At 43.1% G+C, this 22,109-nt stretch overlaps 1 protein-coding gene across 2 annotated transcripts in view; it reads right to left on the minus strand.

Moving 5' to 3' along the window:
• LOC130358754 (retinol dehydrogenase 7-like) overlaps positions 1-22,109 on the minus strand; it is a 36,252-nt gene that overhangs the window by 13,136 nt on the left and 1,007 nt on the right. The window contains exon 1 of one of the 2 annotated variants that reach the window (XM_056562494.1): positions 18,648-18,826. The exons of the other annotated variant lie outside the window; for it this stretch is intronic. The gene's annotated coding sequence lies outside the window, so the exon portion shown is untranslated. Of the gene's footprint in view, positions 1-18,647; positions 18,827-22,109 lie in introns of those variants that run through there. 2 annotated transcript variants of the gene reach the window in all.

Genomic DNA, 22,109 nt, shown 5'->3' on the forward strand with positions numbered 1-22,109 from the left:
ACTCCCAGCATGCCTGGACAGTTTTGGCATACTGGGAGTTGTAGTTTTGCAACATCTGGAAGGGCACAGATTGGGATCCACTGTATTAGTGGTCTGCAAACTGTAGTCCTCCAGATGTTGCAAACTACAACTCCAAGCATGCTGGGAGTTGTAGTTCGGCAACATCTGGCTCTAAAGATGTTGCCGAACTACTACTCCCAGCATGCCTGAGAATGTTTGGGAGTTGTGGTTTTGCAACAACAGGAGGCACACTGGTTGGGAAACATTGTCTGTTTCCTAACTCAGTGTTTCCCAACCCGTGTGCCTCCAGCTGTTGCAAAACTATAACTACCAGCATGCACTGATAGACTGTGCATGCTGGGAGTTGTAGTTTTGCAACAGCTGGAGGTCCCCCCCCTTGTGAATGTACAGGGTACATTCACATGGGCAGGGGGCTTACAGCGAGTATCAGGCTGCATTTTGCGATGCAGCTAATTTTGCGCGGCAGCTCAAACTCGCAGCGGGAAAATCGCTGTAACCCCCCCGCCCGTGTGACTGTACCCTAAAAACACTACACTACACTAACACAAAATAAAATAAAAAGTAAAAAACAGTACATATACACATACCCCTAAACAGCCCCCCTCCCCTCCCCAATAAAAATGAAAAACGTCTGGTACGCCACTGTTTTCAAAATGGAGCCTCCAGCTGTTGCAAAACAACAACTCCCAGTATTGCCGGACAGCCGTTGACTGTCCAAGCATGCTGGGAGTTTTGCAACAGCTGGAGGCACCCTGTTTGGGAATCACTGGCGTAGAATACCCCTATGTCCACCCCAATGCAAATCCCTAATTCAGGCCTCAAATGCACATGGCGCTCTCACTTTGGAGCCCTGTCGTATTTCAAGGCAACAGTTTAGGGTCACATATGGAGTATCGCCGTACTCGGCAGAAATTGCCTAACAAATTTTGGGGGGCTTTTTCTCCTTTCACCCCTTATGAAAAGGTGAAATTGTGGTCTACACCAGCATGTTAGTGTAAAAAAATTTATTTTTTACACTAACATGCTGGTGTTGTCCTATACTTTTCATTTTGACAAGAGGTAAAAGGGAAAAAAGCCCCCCACAATTTGTAATGCAACTTCTCCCGACTACGGAGATACCCCATATGTGGGCGCAAAGTGCTCTGGGGGCGCACAATAAGGCTCAGAAGGAAGAATGCACCATGTACATTTGAGGTGATTTGCACAAGGGTGGCTGATTGTTACAGCGGTTTTGACAAATGCAAAAAAAAAAAAAAAAAACATGTGACCCCATTTTGGAAACAACACCCCTCAAGGAATGTAATGAGGGGTGCAGTGAGAATTTACACCCCACTGGTGTCTGACAGATCTTTGGAACAGTGGGCTGCGCAAATTAAAAATTTTGTACAGCCCACTGTTCCAAAGATCTGACAGACACCAGTGGGGGGTAAATGCTCACTGTACCCCTTGTTACGTTCCTCAAGGGGTCTAGTTTCCAAAATGGTATGCCATGTGGGTGTTATTTTGCTGTCCTGGCACCATAGGGGCTTCCTAAATGCGACATGCCCCCCGAGCAAAATTTGCTCTCAAAAAGCCAAATATGACTCCTTCTCTTCTGAGCATTGTAGTTTGCCCGTAGTGCGCTTCAGGTCAACTTATGGGGTACCTTCATACTCGGAAGAGATGGGGTTACAAATTTTGGGGGGTATTTTCTGCTATTAACCCTTGCAAAAATGTGAAATTTGGGGGGGAAACACACATTTTAGTGAAAATTTTTTATTTTTTTTTTACGTATGCAAAAGTCGTGAAACCCCTGTGGGGTATTAAGGCTCACTTTATTCCTTGTTACGTTCCTCAAGGGGTCTAGTTTCCAAAATGGTATGGCATGTGGGTATTTTTTGTTGTCCTGGCACCATAGGGGCTTCCTAAATGCGACATGCCCACGAGCAAAATTTGCTCTCAAAAAGCCAAATATGACTCCTTCTCTTCTGAGCATTGTAGTTCGCCCAAAGTGCACTTCATGTCAACTTATGGGGTACCTCCATACTCAGAAGAGATGGGGTTACAAATTTTGGGGGCTATTTTCTGCTATTAACCCTTGCAAAAATGTGAAATTTGGGGGGAAGCACACATTTTATTGAAATTTTTTTAAAAATGTTTTACATATGCAAAAGTCGTGAAACACCAGTGGGGTATTAAGGCTCACTTTATTCCTTGTTACGTTCCTCAAGGGGTCTAGTTTCCAAAATGGTATGCCATGTGTTTTTTTTTTGCTGTTCTGGCACCATAGGGGCTTCCTAAATGCAACATGCCCCCCAAAAACCATTTCAGAAAAACGTACGCTTCAAAATACCCTTGTCGCTCCTTCCCTTCTGAGCCCTCTACTGCGCCCGCCGAACACTTTACATAGACATATGAGGTATGTGCTTAGTCGAGAGAAATTGGACTACAAATAGAAGTATACATTTTCTCCTTTTACCCCTTGTAAAAAATAAAAAATTGGGTCTACAAGAACATGCGAGTGGAAAAAATGGAAATTGTGAATTTTCTCCTTCACTTTGCTGCTATTCCTGTGAAACACCTAAAGGGTTAAAATGCTGTCTGAATGTCATTTTGAATATTTTGGGGGGTGCAGTTTTTATAATGGGGTAATTTGTGGGGTATTTCTAAGATGAAGACCCTTCAAATCCACTTCAAACCTGAACTGGTCCCTGAAAAATTGTGATTTTGGAAATTTTGTGAAAAATTGGAAAATTGCTGCTGAACTTTGAAGCCCTCTGGTGTCTTCCAAAAGTAAAAACTCGTCAATTTTATGATGCAAATATAAAGTAGACATATTGTATATGTGAATAAAATAAAATAATATTTGGAATATCCATTTTCATTACAAGCAGAGAGCTTCAAAGTTAGAAAAATGCAAAATTTTCAAATTTTTCATCAAATTTTGGGATTTTTCACCAAGAAAGGATGCAAGTTACCAAAAAATTTTACCACTAAGTTAAAGTAGAATATGTCACGAAAAAACAATCTCGGAATCAGAATGATAATTAAAAGCATTCCAGAGTTATTAATGTTTAAAGTGACAGTGGTCAGATGTGCAAAAAATGGCCGGGTCCTAAGGTGTAAAATGGCTGGGTCCTTAAGGGGTTAAAGGGGTATTCCAGGCCAAAACTTTTTTTTATATATCAACTGGCTCCGGAAAGTTAACATATTTGTAAATTACTTTGATTAAAAAAATCTTAATCCTTCCAATAGTTATTAGCTTCTGAATTTGAGTTGTTGTTTTCTGCCTAACTGCTCTCTGATGACTCGCATCCCGGGAGCTGTGCAGTTCCTATTGGGATATTTTCCCATCATGCACAGCTCCCGGGATGTGACATCATCATTGAGCAGTTAGACAGAAAACTTCAGAAGCCAATAACTATTGGAAGGATTAAGATTTTTCAATAGAAGTAATTTACAAATCTGTTTAACTTTCCGGAGCCAGTTGATATACACATATATTATATATATATATATATATATATATATATACACACACAAAAAAAAAGTTTTTGTCTGGAAATTTAATTTTACAACTGCGGTTAAAACAGCCATGAAATGAAAGCATTGCTATAGTTACAGCTGGCAGCAGGATACAGGTAAAACTAAAAGCACTGTCTTGTTGCCCAAGACTAGCAATGAAACTCACGTGATAAGAGGGACTGCTTGATGTTCCCTCTCGAAGGTCCAAAAGACTTGAATGGGACTTTCAGGATGGAACATCAGTGAGTTTTTGTTTTAGTTTACATGCGGACATTCTGCAGTCTGCGAGCGCCGTCATTGTATGCTGTCGCTAGGACCTCACAGGAATGGGTCATCTCATAGACAGGGTCATACTTTCTGTAGAGATGGAAAATGGAATTTCTGCGCCAGAAACATCTGGCAATGAAATTCTGCCGTTGAATTCAATGGGACTCTGCTGCAGCAGAATCTGGAAATTCCAAAGTGTGAACATAACCTTAGTCTCAGGCAACAGGAAAGCGCTTTTAGTTTTACCTGTATCCTACTGCCGGCTAAAACTATAGGAATGCTTTAAAATACTTTAAAAATAGAAGTAATTTACAAATCTGTTTAACTTTCTGGCACCAGTTGATTTAAAAAAAAAATTCCATGGGAGTACCCCTTTAAAGCATTCTTGTCAGATCCGGAAAAAAAAACAAAAAACAAATAAACTGTTATATGTTACTCGGAACCTAATCCTGATGTACATGTTATTTTTATGTCTCTTTCACTGACATTTCCCCCACAAAAATAGCATATTATAGCTGCTCACTGTTTTTTCCATCTACTTAAAAGGGGGGGGGGGGGGGGCTTTCTCTTGCCCATACTGTGCATGACTTTCTTCCTCACTCTGCTGACTCATTGGGCTAGGGAGCGAGCCTGGCAGCCCTGTTCTGTATCCCTTTCCTCTCTGGGTTTTATGCTGAATACACACACACACAATGATGATTGGAGATTGCCTGTACTCTGCCACCAAAGACAATTGGGTACAATTATCAAGGCATTTAGAGCTCTTTTTTTGGTTACAAAAGTCGCACAAAAAGTCGCATAAGCAAGCACATAAACAAGCTTGTCACTCACCAACACATATCCCGCACAGCACAACTACAACTCCCAGCATGTCCTTACTTTAAGGGCATGCTGGGAGTTGTAGTTGTGCGGCACGGGAGATGTGCGAGCGGGTGTCAATAAATGTATTAACCTATTTTTCGTGTTTTTTTCTTCTCATTTCAGTTCCGTGTATCCTGTGGACTCCTTCGGATTCGATGGACTACGTCGATGACCAGCGTTTTTTCTGTGTTTAATGTTAATAAAATGATTAATGAGGGCTTATTGGGGAGTGTTTTTTTTGTTATAACATTTTTTTTAAACGTGTTGTGTTTTTTTTTTTTTTTTTTTACTTGACAGGCTTAGTAGTGGAAGCTGTCTAATAGATAGAGTCCATTACTAAGCTGGTACCCAACGCCACAGGGGTGCCAGGAAGAGCCGGTACCAACAGGCCCAGAGCATCAACAATGGCGCTCCTGGACCTAGACTGTAACAGGCTGGCATTATTTAGGCTGGGGAGGGCCAGTGGAAAACTCGCCCACCCTGGTAACGTTAGGCTGTTGCTGCTTGGTTGGTATTTGGCTGAGAATAAAAATTGGGGGGGACCCTATGCGTATATATATATATATATATATATATATATATATATAGTTTTTTTGTTGTTTTTTATTATTATTATGTTAAAAAAAAAAAGCATAGGGTTCCCCCTATTTTTATTCTCAGCCAGAGTAAGTACATTTAGGGGGAAAAAAGTGGTAAAAATGTAATAAATACACGCATGTATATATATTGCACATTTTTTCAAAGCTGCAAAGTGTTGTTTTGAAGTCATTTATTGTTTTTTGCTTATGTGAGCCAAATTTATCAACCCCCCGTGATAGTATAATAAATGTGTCATACATAAGCAAAACTAAAGCAAAAAAATGCCTACAGAACTCACTTACCAAAGCAACGATGATAAATGTCCCCGAATATGGTTAGTGTATAACTTACATCTTCCTATGTCAATCATGTGTTTCAACCTTTGCCAGTCCTGTAATGCTGGGACTTGTAGTTTTGGAATAGTTTGAGGTACAGTGTTTGGATAACTTTTTTACAGCAGTGTTGCCTTTAGCTGTCTGCCTACAGCTTTTGCAAAACTGCAACTCCCTGCATTCTTGGGCATCCTTTGACTGTCCAGGCATGCTTGGAGTTGTATGTTTGCAACAGCTGGAGGCTAAAACTTTGTTAGGCTGGGTTCATACTACGTTTTCTCCCATACGGGAGCGCATACGGCAGGGGGGAGCTAAAACCTCGCGCTCCCGTATGCCTTCGTATGCGCTCCCGTGTGTCATTCATTTCAATGAGCCGGCCGGAGTGAAACATTCGGTCCAGTCGGCTCATTTTTGCGCCTTATGCGCTTTTCCCCCGGACCTAAAACTGTGGTCAACCACGGTTTGAGGTCCGGTCGTAAAAGCGCATGGGATTTTCACAGGCAGTTTTTTTTTATTTTTTTATAAAATGTGAAAATTTGTTAACCCCTTAAGGATCAGGTACGTATGAGTACGTCCGTGGGAATTTTTTCCTCCCGCCGGACGCCTGCTGAAATCGTTCAGCAGGCGTCCGAGGCAAACACCGAGGGGGGTCCTGAGGGTCCCCCCATGTCGGTGATCGCAGAAATTCGCATGTCAATTCAGACAAGCGATTTTCTGCTATTACGGGCTGATCGGGTCTCTGGTGACCCGATCATCCGGAAAATTGTGATGATCTGGTCTCCGGTGACCCGATCACCCTGAAAATAGGGATGATCTGACCTGTCAGTAACAGCCCAGAATATCTTGCAGGGTAAGAGTGAGGTCGCAGTGATGCGATCTTCTCCTATCCCCTGCCATTGGTCAGAACTGATTCTGACAAATGGCAGAGCAAGACAGTGGGTTGCCATGGTAACCAGCCGTTCTGCCCACCCCTGGATGTCGCGGGGAACATGGGGAAAAGTTGGAGGTCGGTACCGGCATGAGAAGATGCCTGTGAACAGCTGATCGTCGCTGCAGACTGCTGGATCCTGGGTCAGGTAGGGAAATTACAGTGGGGGAATTGAAAGTGAAAGTAAAGTGATCTTTACTGTGGCAACCACTAGGAAGGCCAAACTGCAACTCCCAGCATGCCCAGACAGCCAAAGGCTGTCTGGGCATGCTTGGAGTTGTAGTTTTGCAACATCTGGAGGGTCACAGTTTGGGGACCACTGTTACAGTGATGCGCAAACTGTAGCCCTCCAGATGTTGCCAAACTACAACTCTCAGCATTCCTAGACTGCCCAGGCATGCTGGGAGTTGTAGTTCTGTAACCTCTGTCCCTTCAGATTTTGCAATTTTCATGACATTTTTGAAAATTGCTGCTCTACTTTGAAGCCCTCTAATTTTTTCAAAAAGTAAAAATATGTCCATTTTATGATGCCAACATAAAGTAGAAATTGTATTTGTGAATAAAAATAAAATGAATTTGCAATATCCATTTTCCTTACAAATAGAGAACTTCAAAGTTAGAAAAATGCAAAATTTTTAAAATTTTCATGACATTTTGCGATTTTTCACCAAAAAAGGATGCAAGTAACGACGAAAATTTACCACCAAAATAAAGTAGAATATGTCTCGAAAAAACACTCAGAATCAGAATATTCAGTAGAAGCGTTTTAGAGATATTAATTCTTAAAGTGACAGTGGTCAGATGTGCAAAAAACGCTCTGGTCCTACAGTGAAAATTGACCTGGTCCTTAAGGGGTTAAAGAAGTTTGTTAGAAAAACTATTGTTTTGCCAGGATGTACAACATATAAAAAGCTTTTATATCTGACCGTGGCCATTTAAAAATGTTTATTTTTATTTATTTCTTTTATTAAAAAAAAGTGTTATTTTGTTTGTTTGGTAAATAGTAATAATAAAAATAATATTATTGATAAAATTTTTTATGCTCTGACTTGAACGATTTGGGCGCCAAAAAAAATAAATTAAAATACTAATATTTTAAAAGCAACAACACATTAAAATAAAATTGCAGGCCAGGTTGCACTACCTGACTACATAGTCACCTGCATTCACATTTGACCCATAGAGGACACGAAACATACCTGTAAGTTGCTGTGCCCTGGCAATTGGCGCAAACAGTGACGTACATGTATATAGTGGCGGGTTTACAGCCAATGGAGAGAGCGCTGGAGCTGCGCACAATTTATAGACTGCAGGTCCTCAATTAGTAGACAGATGTCTGCTATTAATGGCAGATCACAGCTGCTAATGTCCGCTATTAACCCTTTAGGTACTGTCATCAATACAGATATCTAGATCTATTTCCCTCATGTCTTTGCCTTCAGACATGTTTCAGACACAGTTGTCACTTGTCGGCACTAATAGTGCATTTATGGAATATTATGGGAGATTAGCTTGTTCCCAAAGTAATTTTCTGAAATGTACAATTTGTTGCCTAGCTCGGACGATTTTGGTGCAAAAACAAAAGTGGTGCAAAAATGAACTCTAACAGATTTTCTAAGTAGCACAAGGGACATATAAAAATGGGAGAAGAAAAAATATTATGTTATTGATATCGCTGTAAAATAAATGACAGTAGTCTTTGAACATGTCCCCCACTGTGTGAACATAGCCTTAGGGTATGTTCACACTGCATAAAATGTGTTGAAAACACGGTCAGACTTTCTGCACATTTGAACAATCCGTTGGGCTCTAGAACCGCTCAGAAATTGTGTGAAATTGCAAGTCTAGGACCACTCGGGAATATGTCGTCTTATAGACAGCAATGCATTTCCAAATGTGGAATTTCCGCACCAGATGTTTCCAGTGCGGATATTCTGCTATGTGCACAGTGCAGCAGAATCCCATTGAAATCAGTAGGACTCTGCTGCTGCGGAATCCCCTTTGGGAATTCTGCACGGAAATTCCCTCGTGTGAACATGGCCTTAGAGGTGAGAGTTGATTAGTTACAATGAACACCTATCCCACAGTAGAAGTCTTCTCTTCTGTGACAACCAGCGCTTACTTTCCAAGTACAGTATAACCCATCACAAAAGGCATCAACATTATTTTGTCCATTGTCCAGCTGATAGTTTGTTCAATTCCTGTATTGCACCTGAAACCTGTATTATGCCTTGACAAGGTTGGATCCAAAAACCTTTTATATGTTGTTACTGATAAACATTAGTGTTGGGCACGAATATTCACGAATTCACGAATATTGCGAATATATTCTCTATATATTCGAACTTATGAATATTCACTTATTCGCATATTCCTTCTTTTCACTTGTGGGCCAATTAGAATAATGCAGATTCACTTGTCAGAGGTTATCAACAACATCCCTAGCAACCAATAGTAAAGTTGCCTACCCCCTCACTGTTTTCTTCCTCGAATACGCGAATATGCAAATATAACGAATACACAAAATTTGCAAATATAGGACGAATATTCGTCTATATATTTGCAAAATATCGCAAATTCGAATATGGGCAATGCAGGCCATCACTAATAAACATGAAAGACCTTTTTTTTTATAATATGGTTGTTTAAAAAATTTTGAATCGTTAACCAAGAAAACTAACCCTAAAAATCCCACAACTATGGGTCCCCATACCTACTGATAGACTAACCATTCCTGCAGCAGCATCAGGCTTGTCCATGAGTCACGGACAGGAGATGAATCAAGAGATGACACACACATACATACACACATTGGGGGCAGGGGCGGATCCAGAGTCGAGTCTCGGGAGGGGCACTATTAGAGTATTTTGTGTTGGCGGACAGAAAAAAAGATTACAGAACTTACAATATTATTAAATGTATCATACAGTCCTAACCTTGTTTAAGACTTTTTGGCCGTGCTCATATGTCAGAATAATAATCAAATATACCAATTGCCACAGAATGGGAAAGTGCTAAAGAAATTTTTACCATTTAAAACTACAGCTCTCAGTATGACCTAAGCAGTGGTGAGGGGATGCTGGGAGTTGTTGTTTCACCCATCATAACTGCAGAACTTACAAGTAACGCCAGCTCTAATGGGACATAGTGAGGAGAATACAGAATGATATCAGTGATTACAGATGACCTCTTCTCTATAGTGAGGAGAATACACAATGATATCAGTGATTACAGGTGACGTCTCCTCTATAGTGAGGAGAATACACAATGATATCAGTGACTACAGGTGATGTCTTATCATTGTGTATTCTCCTCACTATAGAGAAGACGTCACCTGTAATCACTGATATCATTGTGTATTCTCACTATAGAGAAGACGTCACCTGTAATCACTGATATCATTGTGTATTCTCCTCACTATAGAGATCAGTGATTACAGGTGACGTCTTCTCTATAGTGAGGAGAATACACAATGATATCAGTGATTACAGGGGACGTCTTCTCTATAGTCTTTCCTTATCTAATTCAGCTGGTACATACCGCCAGGATTTGTTCCAGCTAAATCTTCTCTCTGCAGAACTTGATGCCCAGACGTCTCCTCACTATGTCAGCGCATTCTGATCCTCTATATGAAAACAATAATTATTATAATACTGCCAAACACTGTATTCTTTGAATATAATACTGGCACACACCCTCTGAATATAATTCCGACACACTGTACCCCCTGAATATACAACACACTGTACCCTCTGAAAATAATACCGCCATACACTGTACCCTCTGAATATAATACTATCACACACTGCACCCTCTGAATATAATACTACCACACACTGCACTCTCTGAATATAATACTACCACGCACTGTGCCCTCTAAATTTAATACTACCAAACACTGCACCCTCTGAATATAATACTATCACACACTGCACCCTCTAAATATAATACTATCACACACTGCACCCTCTAAATATAATACTATCACACACTGCACCCTCTAAATATAATACTATCACACACTGTACCCACTGAATATAATACTAACACACACTGTGCCCTCTAAATCTAATACTACCACACACTGCACACCCTGAATATAACTTGCTGTGCAGTGCACCCTCTGAGTAAAATACCGTAATGTATTGTGGCCCCTAAAAAATGTACCACCCCAGAAATTCCTCATAATATACACTATACTTCTGAAAGGCAAAACACTCTGTGCCTTCACATATAGTAATAATGCCCCATCTTGTGCCCCAACATATAATAATTATGACCCGTCCCGTTCCCTCCACATAATAATGCCCTCTGTGCTGTGCCCCTCACATATAATGCTCCTGTCATGTGCCCCACACATTTTATGCCCCCTGTGCTGTGCCCTTCACATATAATGCCCCCATTCTTTGCCCCACACATATAATGCCTCCATCATGCGCCCCTCATATATAAAGCCCCCATCATGCGTCCCGCACATATAATGCCCCCATCATGCGTCCCGCACATATAATGCCCCCATCATGCGTCCCGCACATATAATGCCCCCTGTGCTGTGCCCCTCACATATAATGCCCCCATCATGCGCCCCTCACATATAATGCCCCCTGTGCTGTGCCCTTCACATATAAAGCCCCATGTCCTGTCCCCTCAGGGGGCATTATATGTGAGGGGCACAGCACAGGGGGCATTATATGTTTGGAGCACATGACAGGAACATTATATGTGAGGGGCACAGCACAGGGGGCATTATATGTGAGGGGCGCATGATGGGGGCATTATATGTGAGGGGCACAGCACAGGGGGCATTATATGTGAGGGGCGCATGATGGGGGCATTATATGTGAAGGGCAAAGAATGGGGGCATTATATGTGAGGGGCGCATGATGGGGGCATTATATATGAGGGGCGCATGATGGGGAATTATATGTGAGGGGCACAGCACAGGGGGCATTATATGTGTGGGACACAGCACAGAGGGCAATATATGTGAGGGGAACAGCACAGGGGGCAATATATGTGAGGGGCACAGCACAGGGGGCATTATAAGTGTGGGGCACAGAACAGGGGGCATTATATGATATAATGCCCCCCTGTCCTGTGCCCCACACATATAATGCCCCATGTGCTGTGCCCCACACATATAATGCCCCCCTGTGCTTTGCCCTGCAGACCCTCATTAAATATTCCCTTTTCTCTGACCCCCCCTCCCCTTCCCTCCCCCCCTCCTAACAATGGCGCATATCCTGTTTCCCTAATCCCTGAGCATACATTTACTTACAGTATGCAGGCCGCGGGGACGGGTCCTCCAGGCGCCGGCGCGATGATGTGACATCATTGCGCCAGCCTTTAGTGGATCTCATCCCCGCAGCTCATTGAACTGCAGCAGCTTCTGCCTGGCCAGAGTCCCACTGCCACTGCCAGATTCCCTCCCCGTCCCCGGTTTTATAGTTATATGTCCCGCCGCTGCCACTGCCTAATTCCCTCCCCGTCCCCGGTTTTATAGTTATATGTCCCGCCGCTGCCACTGCCCAATTCCCTCCCCGTCCCCGGTTTTATAGTTAAATATCCCGCCGCCATTGCCCAATTCCCTCCCTGTCCCCGGTTTTATAGTTAAATATCCCGCCGCCATTGCCCAATTCCCTCCCCGTCCCCGATTTTATAGTTACATGTGCTCTGGGGACTGCGGTCCTTCATGCTCCGGTGGCCTCCTGATCTGTCACTGTGCACTGCACAAAAGTTTTTACCAAAATTTCCTTGGAAAAATGAGGGTGCGTGTTATAGGCCGGTGCGTGTTATACCCCGATAAAAACGGTATGTTCCGGCATAACTTTCATATGGCTGTAGATATTTCAATAATACTTGGTACACATATTACTTATATGTCAAATAAAAATATATGATAGTTAAATTAACCCTAACCTACCCCCTAATACTTGCATGTGACTTTTTGTTCCAAGTCACATGCAAGTATATGGGGCCTCTGGTACCTTACTCCACAAGCTCCGCTCTGCATCTCCTGGTGAAAGGATCAGTCCAGCTTTCAAGCCACACCCTTCACGCATGCCTCACCCTTTCTCGCAAAGACACGCCCACCATTTAAGCCACACTCCTTTGGTTTTATACCCTTTTTGTCCATCGGTCTGGCTTGCAAATCCCGCCTACTCCCACAAAGCCATGTTCCCTTCTATTTTTGGCTTACAATATCTTCATCACAACTCAGCCCCACCTGAGGACTGGATATGAGGATTAGGTATAAGGAAGAGATATAAGGACAATGTATGAGGACAGAATATGAGGTCAAAAGCTTCCTCCTTTGTTGCTTTTCCTCCCCAACAAGGATTAGGACGAAAAAACTGGGCAACACTGGGTACTCAGCTAATATGAGGCTAGGATTCCACTGAGGTTTTTGCATTGCGTTTTTTTAGGCTTAAAAAATGCTAGAAAAAAAATGCCAGAAAAACTGCCACTGTTTTCCCTGCATTTTGGCGTTTTTTCTGGCATTTTTACCATTGTGTGGAATTTGCCTTTTTGGCCCCTTTGCCACTTTTTTCAAAATCTTTTGGTTACCAAAAAAAAAAAAAGGATGCAGTAGGGATGGAAAGAATGTATTTAACAAAAAAAAAATTTATAACTAAATTTTTATACATTTTTAATAAAGTGTGTATGTATGTGTTTCACTTTTTTTCTCTATTCCCCCCCCCCCCCATTTTTATGTAGTACTACTACTCCCAGCATGGAACAGGCTGTTCCATGTTGGGAGTAGTAGTACCTGTACTTATAGATATATAGCCCTGGGTGTCACTCCTGACACCCATAGCGATCGTCCATAATATAGCAGAGATGCGAAGCGGCTCTATATAGCGCTCGCATCTCTGCTCTGTACTCCGGCCAGTGATGTGAATAGAACATCACTCATTCATATTTTCCCCCCAGAGTGGGGATTGGCCAGATGGTTGCAGCCAATCACAGCTCTCAGCAGGAAATATGAATGAGTGATGTTCTATTCATATCACTGGCCAGCTGGAGTACAGAGCAGAGATGCGGAGTGCAGGAGAAAGCCGCGCTGCATTTCTACAATAGATCATAGGACGATCGTATCGGGTGTCAAGAGTGACACCCGCTGTGATCTTTCCTTAACTGCAGGTACTACTGCTCCCAACATGGAGCACACTCTGCTCCATGCTGGGAGCTGTAGTACCTGCATTAATAGACAGATCGCAGCAAGTGTAACTTCTGACACCTGTTGCAATCTGTCTATTAATGCAGGTACTATAGCTCCCAGCATGGAGCAGAGTGTGCCCCATGTTGGGAGCAGTAGTACCTGCAGTTAAAGGGGTACTCCGGTGAAAAACTTTTTCTTTTTAAATCAACTGGTGCCAGAAAGTTAAACAGATTTGTAAATGACTTCTATTAAAAAATCTTAATCCTTCCTGTACTTATTAGCTGCTGAATACTACAGTGGAAATTCTTTTCCATTTGAAACACAGAGCTGTCTGCTGACATCATGAGCACAGTGCTCTCTGCTGACATCTCTGTCCATTTTAGGAACTGTCCAGGGTAAAAGGAAATCCCCATATCAAACATATGCTGTTCTTGAGAGTTCATAAAATGGACAGAGATGTCAGCAGAGAGCACTGTGCTCGGGATGTCAGCAGACAGTTCTGTGTTTCAGAAAGAAAATAATTTCCGCTGTAGTATTCAGCAGCTAATAAGTACAGGAAGGATTAAGATTTTTTAATAGAAATAATTTACAAATCTGTTTAACTTTCTGGCACCAGTTGATTAAAAAAAAAAAAAAAAAACCTTTTCACCGGAGTGCCCCTTTAACCCCTTAACCCCTTAAGGACTCAGGGTTTTTCCTTTTTTGCACTTTCGTTTTTTCCTCCTTACCTTTTAAAAATCATAACCCTTTAAATTTTCCACCTAAAAATCCATATTATGGCTTATTTTTTGCATCGCCAATTCTACTTTGCAGTGACATTAGTCATTTTACCCAAAAATGCACGGCAAAACGGAAAAAAAAATCATTGTGCGACAAAATCGAAAAAAAAAACGCCATTTTGTAACTTTTGGGGGCTTCCGTTTCTACGCAGTGAATATTTCGGTAAAAATTACACCTTATCATTATTCTGTAGGTCCATACGGTTAAAATGATACCCTACTTATATAGGTTTGATTTTGTCGCACTTCTGGAAAAAATCATAACTACATGCAGGAAAATGTATACGTTTAAAAATGTCATCTTCTGACCCCTATAACTTTTTTATTTTTCCACGTACAGTGCGGTATGAGGACTCATTTTTTGCGACGTGATCTGAAAATTTTATCGGTATGATTTTTGTTTTGATCGGACTTTTTGATCACTTTTTATTCATTTTTAATGGTATAAAAAGTGACCAAAATACGCTTTTTTGGACTTTGGAATTTTTTTGCGCGTACGCCATTGACCGTACGGTTTAATTTTTTTTACATTTTTTTTTGCAGTGTTATAGGTCCCATAGGGACGCCTGTGATCAGTGTTATCGGCGCTTGACTGCTCCTGCCTGGATCTCAGGCACGGAGCAGTCATTCGCCGATCGGACACCGAGGAGGCAGGTAAGGGCCCTCCCGGTGTCCGGTCAGCTGTTCGGAACGCCTTGATTTCACCGCGGCGATCCCGAACAGCCCGACTGAGCAGCCGGGTCACTTTCCCTTTCACTTTAGAAGCGGCGGTCAGCTTTGACCGCCGCTTCTAAAGGGTTAATACCCCCCAACCCCCATGATCGGGTCCCGGCCGTTGATTAGCGCCGGGACCAACGCGATATGATGCGGGATCGCGGCGCGATCCCGCTTCATATCGCGGGAGCCGGCGCAGGACGTAAATATACGTCCTGCGTCGTTAAGGGGTTAATTACACATGACGTTCTCATACGTCTCCATGTCCGAGTCCTTAAGGACACATGACGTATGAGAACATCATGTGCTTTACCGGCCACCCGCAACCATCTGGAGCGGAGCCGGTGCCCGATGCCTGCTGAAATCGATCAGCAGGCATCGGGGCATATCGCCCAAGGGGGTCATGATGACCCCCCATGTCGGCGATCGCAGGGCACCACTCGTCAATTCAGAAGAGCGATGCGCTGCCATTCCGTTCCCCCCCATTCGCCGGGCGGGGATCGGAGCCGGATGTCTGCTGATTTCTATCAGCAGACATCCCGGCAGTGTGCCGGAGGAGGTCCTATACCGGCGATCGCTGCAGGACGCCGGTAACTACTTACCGGCGTTCTGCAGCGGTTCTGGGTCATCAGGGTCACGTGTGACCCTGTGACCCGGATATGGATGGTGACTGGTGGTGTAGTATACACCACCAATCACCATCCATGCTGTACTGGGGGCTGGCATTGTGGCCACCCCCCTCAGTACAGTTGTGATTGGGTGGCCAAAGTGGCCACACCAATCACAATGTAATGGGAGGGGATGGTGGGGGCTAGGAGCATGTTGCTCCGTTCTGCCCGCCATTCCACAGAGATCTGGCAAGCAGGATGGAGCCCCGTGCTGCCCACCATCCCCTGAGTTAAAAAAAAGTGCCCCTTGCCCCCTTTCTGTGGCCCCTTGGCACAGAAATTCCCAGGGATAGCTTTAGATTAGGTAGGGACAGGTTAGGGTTAAAAAAATAAAAATAATAAATAAAATAAAAAATTTTCGGCGTACCTCAGTGGGAGTCCGTGGGTCCGTAGCACCTTTAGCTGCGTGACCCCGGCCCTGCTGGGTCGCTGCGGTCTGCCGGGAGCCTTTTTTTTTTTTGGCGCAGATGTTTTTTTTTTTCACTAAGCATGTGTGCGGACCCTCTTAGTTATAAAAGAGTGGTCCGCCACCATTTGTTAAAGCCCACCGCTGATCAGTCCCGTAGTACTGATCAGCGTTTTTTTTTTGTGGTGCCAGCGCTTTTTTTCGGGTTTTCTAGCGTGTTTTTGCATCCATAGGCGGTCCTTGCCACCAGTAGCAGGCGTGTACTGTGTGGCCGGACCTTACCTGTGTGTCGGCGTGCCTCACCGCTGTCAGTGATTTCTCACTGATCAGCATTTTTTTTTTGTGGTAAAGGCACCTTTTTCGGTTGACGCATATTTTTTTTTTTGCACCCATAGGCGGTCCGTGCCACCAGTAGCAGGCTTGTACTGTGTGGACGGACCGTACCTGTGTGTGCAGCCTGTCCCACCGCTGTCAGTGATTTTTCATTGATCAGCGTTTTTTTTTTTTGGTTCAGGCGGGTGCATTTTTTTCAAGATAGAGCGTTTTTTTAATTACATTTTTCGTTTTTTTTTTTGTGTGGGGGTCTGAGTACAAGCCACCAGCCACTGTTCTGGGCTGAGTGTCCGGACCCCCCACTGACTTCTGCGCCCCCTGCCACCACAAGAGCTAATCAGTGCGCACACCACTGATTAAATAGACGCTTTTTTTTTTTGGCGCAGGGTTTTTTTGGCGCTAGAAGTCCCCCTTTTTTTTTTTTCTGTTAGGGTGAGTTAGTTTAGTTAGGTTAGGTTAGGGCGGGTTAGGGAGGTAGTATCGCACCACACCACACGCAGCACACACACCAAAAAAGTTTCCCCCCCCCCCACACACACACACATACCCGTATACCCATTAGAGTAGGGAAATGGCCCGCAGAGTGTTTTCGTCGGAGGAGGCATATGACATAATTGCCTCCGACTCTGAAAGCATCTCAGAGGACGATGAAGACCCCACCTTCCTTATTTCATCGTCCTCCTTATCATCTAGTTCAGATGATGAGCCACCAAGGCGGCGAACTCGCTGCCATGCGGTGCCACAAACCTCCTCTGCCCTTGACCCTGTGCCCCATGCTAGTATGAGTCCCCCTGACGCTCATACTAGTGAAGCCCCCCTGCCAAGGTCACTGGTACCTCGTACCGGAGAACTTGACTGGGCTGAGCCAGCAGACCCCGAGCCCATGATTCCTGAGTTTGTTGGCGACTCAGGAATCAAAATTAACATCGCCGGGTTCACTGAAAAGCACTTTTTCGGTCATTTTTTCAGTGACAACTTTGTTAATTTGATGGTCACACAGACGAATCTGTATGCCCAACAGTTCATGGCACCATAGGGGCTTCCTAAATGCGGCATGCCCCCAGAGCAAAATTTGCTTCAAAAAAAGCCAAATGTGACTCCTTCTCTTCTGAGACCTGTAGTGCGCCAGCAGAGCACTTTTCACCCGGGGCAATCTGTCAATTAGTACAGGTACTACTACTCCCATCATGTAACAGTGTGTTCCATGCTGGGAGTAGTAGTACTACCTAAAAATTTTGAAAGGAAGTGAAAAACACACACATACACACACTACATTTTTTATTATTTTCGGCTACATTTTTAGTGCCCTGCTTGGACACATAAATTGATCCCTGTTTTAAAATTAATAAAAATTTTGTTATAAAAAAGATAAATTTCGTTAAAAAATATTTTTTCCATCACTACTGTATCTTTCTTATTATTTTTTTTAATGGTACCATACAAAGTTTATTAAAAAAGGTATCTCCATTACTTTTTTGGATCACTAAAGTCCAAAAAATAATAAAAACCGCCGGCAAAAACGTCAAAGTTAGAACCCACATGGCCTTTTTCTTGGCGTTTTTTCACTTCCATAGACATCTATGAGAGGAAAACGCCAAGATTTTCCCAATAAAAACTCCAAACTGAAAAAAAACGCTGATTAAAAAAAACTGAAAACTGAAAAACGCCAAGTGGATCTGGCATTTTGTCAGTTTACTATTGACTTGCAGCTAACATCTGGACACTGCGTTTTTTCACGGAAAAAATGCAGTGCGGTAAAATGGGCTGTTTTTTACCGCGTTTTTGCGTGAAAGTCCTCAGTGAAATCCCAGCCTAAAAATATAGGTGAAAGAGGCATAAAAATTAGATGTACATGGTCAGGATTAGGTACTGAATAACATATTATGATTATTATGATTTTTTTTGTTGTCTGATAGTGATCTGACAGGTACGTTTTGATGGAAGCAATGATGCTGTGACAGCTGTACGGGGTGAGTGTGGAACATTTAAAATCCCCTGCAAACCTTTATCCATTAGAAAACAATATAAAGTAATCACTACTTAAACCATCATATTAAATACACATCAGTAGTAACCTTGGGAATAAAACTTACCTCTATAAATATACGTATATGACGATTGTGTAGGAGATATCATACAGCACACGTTCAGTCCTCAAAGACAGCAGAAAGAGTGGGAGAGAGAGGACTGTACTCCCTTATAAACAGCAATGCAGCAGGAATAAGAGCAGTGCATACTGGTCAAACCAAACAGACCTGTCATACTATTGTGATGTCCGAATACAGGTATATGGTCCTGTACTACCTGTAGGCCCTGTCAGGTTGAGTCCCTCAGTGACCTGGGGGCTCCCCTGCAGGGACTCCCCTTGTTCTCCTGTTAATTTAATACATGTGGTGTTTGTACCTTTAAGATCATAGACAGGATTCTAATGTCTAGATAGTATACAGGATCTGCGGAGGTCTCAAGAACCTGTGTGAGTAAGCCTGTCACATGTTATATTATGCAGTTACTGTATATGATTTGTTGTAACATGTACTCCCAGAGAGCACCAGCTTTAACCCCTTCATGACCCAGACTATTTTCACCTTCATGACCTGGGCATTTTTTGAACATCTGACCACTGTCACTTTAAACATTAATAACACTGGGATGCTTTTAGTTATCATTCTGATTCCGAGATTGTTTTTTCATGACATATTCTACTTTAAAATTTCACTGATATTTGCATCCTTTCTTGGTAAAAAATCTAAAAATTTCATGAAAACTTTGAGAATTTAGCATTTTTTCTAACTTTGAAACTCTCTGCTTGTAAGGAAAATGGATATTCCAAATAAATGATATATTGATTCACATATACAATATGTCTACTTTATGTTTGCATCAAAAAATTGACGTGTTTTTACTTTTGGAAGACATCAGAGGGCTTCAAAGTTCAGCAGCAATTTTCCAATTTTTCTCAAGATTTTCAAAATCGTACTTTTTCAGGGACCAGTTCAGGTTGGAAGTGGATTTTAAGGGTCTTCATATTAGAAATACCATATAAATGACCCCATTATAAAAAATGCACCCCCCAAAGTATTCAAAATGACATTCAGTAAGTGTTTAACCCTTTAGGTGTTTCACAGGAATAGCAGCAAAGTGAAGGAGAAAATTCAAAATCTTCATTTTTTACACTGGCATGTTCTTGTAGACCCAATTTTTGAATTTTTACAAGGGGTAAAAGGAGAGAAATCACCCTAAAATTTGTAACCCAATTTCTCTCAAGTAAGTAAACAGCTCATATGTGTATGTAAAGTGTTCGGCGGGCGCAGTAGAGGGCTCAGAAGGGAAGGAGCGACAATGGGATTTTGGAGAGTGAGTTTTTCTGAAAGGGTTTTTGGGGGGCATTTCCCATTTAGGAAGCCCCTATGGTGCCAGAACAGTGGACCGCCCACATGTGACCCAATTTTGGAAACTACACCCCTCATGGAATTTAATAAGGGGTGCAGTGAGCATTTACACCCCACTGGAGTTTGACAGATATTTGAAACAGGGGACTGTGCAAATGAAAAATTGTATTTTTCATTTTCACAGACCACTGTTCCAAAAATCTGTCATACACCAGTGGGGTGTAAATGCTCACTGCACCCCTTATTAAATTCCCTGAGAGGTGTAGTTTCCAAAATGGGGTCACATGTGGATATTTATTGTTTTGCGTTTATGTCAGAACTGCTGTAACAATCAGCCACCCCTGTGCAAATCACCTCAAATGTACATGGTGCACTCTCCCTTCTGAGCTTTGTTGTGCGCCCTCAGAGCACTTTGCGCCCACATATGGGGTATCTCCGTACTCAGGAGAAATTGCGTTACAAATTTTGGGGGTCTTTTTTTCCCCTTTTACCTCTTGTGAAAATGAAAAGTATGCGGCAACACCAGCATGTCAGTGTAAAAGTTTTTATTTTTATGCACTAACATGCTGGTGTAGACCCCAACTTTAACTTTTCATCAGGGGTTAAAGAAGAAAAAGCCCCCCAAAATTTGTAAGGCAATTTCTCGCGAGTACGGCGATACCCCATATGTGTCCCAAAACTGTTGCATGAAATACGACAGGGCTCCAAAGTGAGAGCGCCATGCGTATTTGAGGACTAAATTAGGGATTTGCATAGGGGTGGACATAGGGGTATTCTACGCCAGTGATTCCCAAACAGGGTGCCTCCAGCTGTTGCAAAACTCCCAGCATGCCTGGACAGTCAATGGCTGTCCGGCAATACTGGGAGTTGTTGTTTTGCAACAGCTGGAGGCTCCGTTTTGGAAACAGTAGCGTACCAGACGTTTTTCATTTTTATTGGGGAGGGGGGCTGTATAGGGGTATGTGTGTATGTAGTGTTTTTAACTTTTATTTTAGGTTAGTGTAGTGTAGTGTTTTTAGGGTACAGTCACACGGGCAGAGGTTCACAGCAAGTTTGCCGCTGGGAGTTTGAGCTGCAGCGCAAAATTTGCGCCATCTCAAACTTTCAGCACTCACTGTAAACCGCCGCCCATGTGAGTGTACCCTGTACATTCACATTGGGGGGAGGGGGGGGGGGGGCAAACATCCAGCTGTTGCAAAACTACAACTCCGAGCATGCCCTTTGGCTGTCCGTGCATGCTGGGAGTTGTAGTTTTGCAACAGCTGGAGGCACACTGGTTGCGAAACACGGAAACAGACTCTGTTTCACAACCAGTGTGCCTTCAGCTATTGCAAAAACGACAAATCTCAGCATGCAGTGACAGCAGAAGGGCATGCTGGGACTTGTAGTTATGCAACAGCTAGAGGCATACTGCTACAACTCCCAGTATGCCCTTTGGCTGTCCGTGCATGCTGGCGGTTGTAGTTATGCAACAGCTGAAGGCACACTGGTTGCAAAACACTTGAAAGTCTATTACTTAACTTAGTGTTTCCAAACTAGTGTGCCTCCAGCTGTTGCAAAAAAAAACAACTCCCAGCATGCATGGTCTGTCAGTGCATGCTGGGAGTTATAGTTTTGCAACAGCTGGAGGCACACGGGTTGGAAAACACTGAGTTAGGTGTGTGTCCCGATCCCCGTGAATGGGACTCACACACCGCGCTGATAAGTATTCTGTATGCTGCTATCAGCTATTCAGATTACGCTGGGGGGGGGGGGGGTGAAACCACCCGCGGTCGCATGGTAAGATGGCTGGCTATGTTCATGACGTACCTGTATGTCATGGGTCGGGAACACCTTCCCACTCATGACGTACAGGTATGTCATAGGTCGGGAAGGGGTTAACCTATGACCCACAGCTTGACCAATGGGCTATAGTCCAGCCCCCCACTATATAAAGGGGTGGCCATCTTTAATCAGCTCTCTCTTTTTCCTCAGACTCTTCTGAGAGTAACATCAAAGACTTTGCTGAAGCAGCTGTCAGAGAATCTTAGAGACAAGTGATCAGCATCTGGAGACCACAAAGCTACAATTCTCCAGTAAGTCTACAAGTCTTTGTCTGCTGTCACTGAAGTTAGTCAAGTCCTGCACATAGTACAAATCAAGTCTAATTACAAGTCAAGTTAATTA

Source organism: Hyla sarda, chromosome 2 (assembly GCF_029499605.1).
Source record: "Hyla sarda isolate aHylSar1 chromosome 2, aHylSar1.hap1, whole genome shotgun sequence".
Classification (NCBI taxonomy): Eukaryota; Metazoa; Chordata; class Amphibia; order Anura; family Hylidae; genus Hyla; species Hyla sarda.